Raw genomic sequence first — 7462 nt, 5'->3', positions numbered from 1 at the left:
TGAGTGCGCCAGAGCCCCCGAATCAGCGGCTCCTTTAACCCCGTCCGGTCTGAGCAAAAAACGGACGCCCTCCAGCGACCTACACGCAGAGGCAGGGCCAAATCCAAAGCTGAGCCCCGGTGAGCTGTGAGAACAAAGAAGAGAAAGGGAAATCTCTCCCAGCAGCCTCAGAAGCAGCGGATTAAAGCTCCACAATCAACTTGATGTACCCTGCATCTGTGGAATACCTGAATAGACAAGGAATGATCCCAAATTGAGGAGGTGGACTTTAGGAGCAAGATCTATGATTTTTTTCCCTTTTCCTCTTTTTGTGAATGTGTATGTGTATGCTTCTGTGTGAGATCTTGTCTGTATAGTCTTGCTTCCACCATTTGTCCTAGGGTTCTATCCGTCCATGGTTTTTGTTTTAATTTTTTCTTAATAATTAATTTTAATAACATTATTATACTTTATCTTCGTTCTTTCTTTCTTTCCTTCCTTCCTTCCCTCCTTTAGACAACGAATTACCCCAAATTGAGGAGGTGGTCTCTGAGAGCAAGATTTATGATTTTTCCCCCTTTACCTCTTTTAGTGAGGGTGTATGTGTATGCTTCTGTGTAAGATTTTGTCTGTATAGCTTTGCTTCCAACATTTGTTCTAAGGTTCTATCTGTCCCTTTTTTTTCTAAATAAGAATTTTTTAATTCAATAACTTTATTATACTTTATTTTATTTTTACTGTATCTTCTTTCTTTCTTTTTTCCTTCTTTCCCTCCTTCCTTCCTTCCTCCCTCTTTTCTTTCCTTCTTGCCTTCTTTCCTTCTTTGCTTCTTTCTTTCTTTCTTCCTTCCTTCCTTCCCTCCTTTCCTTCTTTCTTTCTTCCTTCCTTCCCTCCTTTCCTTCTTTCTTTCCTCATACTTCTACTAATTCTCTCTACTTTATATCCCTTTTATTCTGAGCCGTGTGGATGAAAGGCTCTTGGTGCTCCAGCCAGGAGTCAGGGCTCTGCCTCTGAGGTAGGAGAGCCAACTTCAGGACACTGGTCAACAAGAGACCTCCCAGCTCCACATAATATCAAACGGCGAAAATCTCCCCGAGACCTCCATCTTAACACCAGCACCCAGCTTCACTCAACGACTAGCAAGCCACAGTGCTGGACAACCTATGCCAAACAACTAGCAAAACAGGAACACAACCCCACCCATTAGCAGAGAGGCTGCCTAAAATCATAATAAGGCCACAGACACCCCAAAACACACCACCAGACGTGAACCTGCCCACTAGAGAGACAAGATCCAGCCTCATCCACCACAACACAGGCACTAGTCCTCTCCACCAGGAAGCCTACACAACCCACTGAACCAACCTTAGCCACTGGAGACAGATCAAAAACAGCAGGAACTACGAACCTGCAGTCTGCAAAAAGGAGACCCCAAACACAGTAAGATAAGCAAAATGAGAAGACAGAAAAACACACAGCAGATAAAGGAGCAAGATAAAAATGCACCAGACCTAACAAATGAAGAGGAAATAGGCAGCCTACCTGAAAAAGAATTCAGAATAATGATAGTAAGGATGATCCGAAATCTTGGAAACAGAATGGACAAAATGCAAGAAACAGTTAACAAGGACCTAGAAGAAATACAGATGAAACAAGCAACGATGAACAACACAATAAATGAAATTAAAAGTACTCTAGATGGGATCAAAAGTAGAATAACTGAGGCAGAAGAATGGATAAGTGACCTGGAAGATAAAATAGTGGAAATAACTACTGCAGAGCAGAATAAAGAAAAAAGAATGAAAAGAACTGACGACAGTCTCAGAGACCTCTGGGACAACATTAAATGCACCAACATTCAAATTATAGGGGTTCCAGAAGAAGAAGAGAAAAAGAAAGGGACTGAGAAAATATTTGAAGAGATTATAGTTGAAAACTTCCCTAATATGGGAAAGGAAATAGTTAATCAAGTCCAGGAAGCACAGAGAGTCCCATACAGGATAAATACAAGGAGAAATACGCCAAGACACGTATTAATCAAACTGTCAAAAATTAAATACAAAGAAAGCATATTAAAAGCAGCAAGGGAAAAACAACAAATAACACATAAGGGAATCCCCATAAGGTTAACAGCTGATCTCTCAGCAGAAACCCTACAAGCCAGAAGGGAGTGGCAGGACATACTGAAAGTGATGAAGGAGAAAAACCTGCAACCAAGACTACTCTACCCAGCAAGGATCTCTTTCAGATTTGATGGAGAAATTAAAACCTTTACAGACAAGCAAAAGCTGACAGAGTTCAGCACCACCAAACCAGCTTTACAACAAATGCTAAAGGAACTTCTCTAGACAAGAAACACAAGAGAAGGAAAAGACCTATAATAATGAACCCAAAACAATTTAGAAAATGGGAGTAGGAACATACATATCGATAATTACCTTAAATGTAAATGGACTAAATGCTCCCACCAAAAGACACAGATTGGCTGAATGGATACAAAAACAAGACCCATATATATGCTGTCTACAAGAGACCCACTTCAGACCTAGAGACACATACAGACTGAAAGTAAGGGGATGGAAAAAGATATTCCATGCAAATGGAAACCAAAAGAAAGCTGGAGTAGCAATTCTCATATCAGACAAAATAGACTTTAAAATAAGGACTATTAAAAGAGACAAAGAAGGACACTATATAATGATCAAGGGATCGATCCAAGAAGAAGATATAACAATTGTAAATATTTATGCACCCAACATAGGAGCACCTCAATACATAAGGCAAATACTAACAGCCATAAAAGGGGAAATCGACAGTAACACATTCATAGTAAGGGACTTAAACACCCCACTTTCACCCATGGACAGATCATCCAAAATGAAAATAAACACAAGCTTTAAATGATACATTAAACAAGATGGACTTAATTGATATTTATAGGACACTCCATCCAAAAACAATAGAATACACATTTTTCTCAAGTGCTCATGGAACATTCTCCAGGATAGATCATATCTTGGGTCACAAATCAAGCCTTGGTAAATTTAAGAAAATTGAAATTGTATCAAGTACCTTTTCTGACCACAACGCGATGAGACTAGATATCAATTACAGGAAAAGATCTGTAAAAAATACAAACACATGGAGGCTAAACAATACACTACTAAATAATGAAGTGATCACTGAAGAAATCAAAGAGGAAATAAAAAAATACCTAGAAACAAATGACAATGGAGACACAACGACCCAAAACCTGTGGGATACAGCAAAAGCAGTTTTAAGGGGGAAGTTTATAGCAATACAAGCCCACCTTAAGAAGCAGGAAACATCTCGAATAAACAACCTAACCTTCCACCTCAAGCAATTAGAGAAAGAAGAACAAAAAAACCCCAAAGCTACCAGAAGGAAAGAAATCATAAAAATCAGATCAGAAGTAAATGAAAAAGAAATGAAGGAAACAATAGCAAAGATCAATAAAACTAAAAGCTTGTTCTTTGAGAAGATAAACAAAATAGGTAAACCACTAGCCAGACTCATCAAGAAAAAAAGGGAGAAGACTCAAATCAATAGAATTAGAAATGAAAAAGGAGAGGTAACAACTGACACTGCAGAAATAAAAAAGATCATGAGAGATTACTACAAGCAACTCTATGCCAATAAAATGGACAATCTGGATGAAATGGACAAATTCTTAGAAATGCACAACCTGCCAAGACTGAATCAGGAAGAAATAGAAAATATGAACAGACCAATCACAGGCACTGAAATTGAAACTGTGATTAAAAATCTTCCAACAAACAAAAGCCCAGGACCAGATGGCTTCACAGGTGAATTCTATCAAACATTTAGAGAAGAGCTAACACCTATCCTTCTCAAACTCTTCCAAAATATAGAAGAGTGAGGAACACTCCCAAATTCCTTCTACGAGGCCACCATCACCTTGATACCAAAACCAGACAAGGATGTCACAAAGAAAGAAAACTACAGGCCAATATTACTGATGAACATAGATGCAAAAATCCTCAACATAATAGTAGCAAAGAGAATCCAACAGCACAGTAAAAGGATCAAACACCATGATCAAGTGGGGTTTATTCCAGGAATGCAAGGATTCTTCAATATATGCAAATCTATCAATGTGATAAACCATATTAACAAATTGAAGGAGAAAAACCATATGATCATCTCAATAGATGCAGAGAAAGCTTTTGACAAAATTCAACACCCATTTATGATAAAAACCCTGAAGAAAGTAGGCATAGAGGGAACTTTCCTCAACATAATAAAGGCCATCTATGACAAGCGCACAGCAAACATCATCCTCAATGGTGAAAAACTGAAAGCATTTCCACGAAGATCAGGAACAAGACAAGGTTGCCCACTCTCACCACTCTTATTCAACATAGTTTTGGAAGTTTTAGCCACAGCAATCAGAGAAGAAAAGGAAATAAAAGGAATCCAAATCGGAAAAGAAGTAAAGCTGTCACTGTTTGCAGATGACATGATACCATACATAGAGAATCCTAAAGATGCTACCAGAAAACTACTAGAGCTAATCAATGAATTTGGTAAAGTAGCAGGATACAAAATTAATGCACAGAAATCTCTGGCATTCCTAAATACTAATGATGAAAAATCTGAAAGTGAAATCAAGAAAACACTCCCATTTACCACTGCAACAAAAAGAATAAAATATCTAGGAATAAACCTACCTAAGGAGACAAATGACCTGTATGCAGATAATTATAAGACACTGATGAAAGAAATTAAAGATGATACAAATAGATGGAGAGATATACCATGTTCTTGGATTGGAAGAATCAACATTGTGAAAATGACTCTACTACCCAAAGCAATCTATACATTCAATGCAATCCCCATCAAACTACCACTGGCATTTTTCACAGAACTAGAACAAAAAATTTCGCAATTTGTATGGAAACACAAAAGACCCCGAATAGCCAAAGCAATCTTGAGAACGAAAAAAGGAGCTGGAGGAATCAGGCTCCCTGACCTCAGACTATACTACTAAGCTACAGTAATCAAGACAGTATGGTACTGGCACAAAAACAGAAAGATAGATCAATGGAACAGGATAGAAAGCCCAGAGATAAACCCATGCATGTATGGTCACCTTATCTTTGATAAAGGTGGCAGGAATGTACAGTGGAGAAAGGACAGCCTCTTCAATAAGTGGTGTTGGGAAAACTGGATGGGTACATATAAAAGTATGAGATTAGATCACTCCCTAGCACCATACACAAAAGTAAGCTCAAAATGGATTAAAGACCTAAATGTAAGGCCAGAAACTATCAAACTCTTAGAGGAAAACATAGGCAGAACACTCTATGACATAAATCACAGCAATATCCTTTCTGACCCACCTCCTAGAGTAATGGAAATAAAAACCAAAATAAACAAATGGGACCTAATGAAACTTCAAAGCTTTTGCACAGCAAAGGAAACCATAAACAAGACCAAAAGACAACCCTCAGAATGGGAGAAAATATTTTCAAATGAAGCAACTGACAAAGGATTAATCTCCAAAATTTACAAGCAGCTCATGCAGCTCAATAACAAAAAAACAAACAACCCAATCCAAAAATGGGCAGAAGACCTAAATAGACATTTCTCCAAAGAAGATGTACTGAATGCCAACAAACACATGAAAGAATGCTCAACATCATTAATCTTTAGAGAAATGCAAATCAAAACTACAGTGAGATACCATCTCACACCAGTCAGAATGGCCATCATCAAAAAATCTACAAACAATAAATGCTGGAGAGGGTGTGGAGAAAAGGGAACACTCTTGCACTGCTGGTGGGAATGTGAATTGGTTCAGCCACTATGGAGAACAGTATGGAAGTTCCTTAAAAAACTACAAATAGAACTACCATATGACCCAGCAATCCCACTACTGGGCATATACCCTGAGAAAACCAAAATTCAAAAAGAGTCATGTACCAAAATGTTCATTGCAGCTCTATTTACGATAGCCCGGAGATGGAAACAACCTAAGTGCCCATCATCGGATGAATGGATAAAGAAGATGTGGCACATATATACAATGGAATATTACTCAGCCATAAAAAGAAACGAAATTGAGCTATTTGTAATGAGGTGGATAGACCTAGAGTCTGTCATACACAGTGAAGTAAGTCAGAAAGAAAAAGACAAATACCGTATGCTAACACATATATATGGAATTTAAGGGGAAAAAAATGTCATGAAGAACCTAGGGGTAAGGCAGGAATAAAGACGCAGACCTACTAGAGAATGGACTTGAGGTTATGGGGAGGGGGAAGGGTGAGCTGTGACAGGGCGAGAGAGAGTCATGGACATATACACACTAACAAACGTAGTAAGGTAGATAGCTAGTGGGAAGCAGCCGCATGGCACAGGGATATTGGCTCGGTGCTTTGTGACAGCTGGAGGGGTGGGATAGGGAGGGTGGGAGGGAGGGAGTCACAAGAGGGAAGACATATGGGAACATATGTATATGTATGACTGATTCACTTTGTTATAAAGCAGAAACTAACACACCATTGTAAAGCAATTATACCCCAATAAAGATGTTAAAATTAAAAAAAAAATCTCAGAATAACTTGTTTAAGTGTACAAACTTGGAACTAGTAGAAAAATAGGTTCTGGAGAGCTGATGCAAAGCACAGTGATTATGGTCAATAATACTGTATTAGAAACTGAAAATTTGCTAGGAGACTAGATCTTAATTATTCTCACCACACACACACAAAAAGAATAATAATTATATAATGGTGATAGAGCTGTTAGCTAATGCTATGATGGTAACCATACTGCAATATAAAAATGTATCAAATCAACAAGTTGTGCAGTTAAACTTACACAATGTTATATGTCAATTATATTTCAATAAAAAGAACCCCAAATAAAAGCAGGTGAAGACAAACTAGCAACAGCTAAACAGCTTTTTTAATATCAGAAACTGTATTAGAGAAAGGAGAGGGAAAGCAAAGAGCCTTGGAACAAACCTTAGATCCAGAGAACCCCAAATCATTATCATATACTCCCTGCCAAGTTTCTCAGTCCATCCAGAAAAAAAGCAGCAAAAGCTGAAGGGTCACGTGGTAAGCACTAATTTGGACTAGAGTTCAAGGAACCTTTTGAATGTCTGAGAACGGTAAAGTTATCTGGGGGCACGTGCCCTGTGAAATCCAGAAACCAACAAACTAAAGCACCTTTTCTATATTGAGGAGATATTGCCAGTATAGAATCCAAATTGATCAGGTCAGGGACAGAGGAAAGAGAAGATTCAGATAGAGGTGAGGGAGGGCTGATGTGGGTGGGCAATTGTGGAGGAAGTTCTCGGAAAGTTGAGACCATATTTTTGATTAGGTGGTGAAAACAACAGAGAGGGTTCTAGAGTGGTGAAACTATAGTAAATATCCTTGCTCACACCTCCTTCCTAAAAGTGCAATATGATCATTTTACCTACAAATGT

The sequence above is a fragment of the Pseudorca crassidens genome, chromosome 7 (genome assembly GCF_039906515.1).
Source record: "Pseudorca crassidens isolate mPseCra1 chromosome 7, mPseCra1.hap1, whole genome shotgun sequence".
Taxonomy (NCBI): Eukaryota; Metazoa; Chordata; class Mammalia; order Artiodactyla; family Delphinidae; genus Pseudorca; species Pseudorca crassidens.
Note: the sequence above shows the minus strand (reverse complement) of the source record.